Raw genomic sequence first — 494 nt, 5'->3', positions numbered from 1 at the left:
CGCACAGGACCGCGACCCCCAGACGCAGGTTTGGAGACGGGTACGACCCTGTGACTCAGGTACTCCTTCCCCTAGGCGCGCGACTAACGCCGGGCGCAGTCTGAATCCTTCCTTCCCTGCCCCCAACCCCTTATAAAAGTCCAAGGCGACAACAAGGCTGCTTCGCTGCTCTCCGGGCCTCTTGCACACCTTCGGCCAGGCTCGGCCCGCCCCGTCTGGCACGCTGGGCAGGCCGCAGAGCCCGGTTCTTGGCCCGCAGTGCGGGGCGGTGCGCCGGGGGCGCGACGTGTCTGGGGACATCTTGTGATGTTGGCGAGAACAGGACATGATCTCACATGGCGAGAAGCTCTTTAGTTCCTTAATCATTTCACGGTGCCTTCGGACGCTTTTTTTCCACCTAAAACGTTTAGTTTCAGCTCAGTGATCAGCTACCCCAGCTCGGCGGGGGAGCGGAAGGCTTCAATTATTCCGACTTGTGAGCGGGCCCCGGCACC

Source organism: Mastomys coucha, unplaced genomic scaffold (genome assembly GCF_008632895.1).
Source record: "Mastomys coucha isolate ucsf_1 unplaced genomic scaffold, UCSF_Mcou_1 pScaffold18, whole genome shotgun sequence".
Lineage (NCBI taxonomy): Eukaryota > Metazoa > Chordata > Mammalia > Rodentia > Muridae > Mastomys > Mastomys coucha.
Note: the sequence above shows the minus strand (reverse complement) of the source record.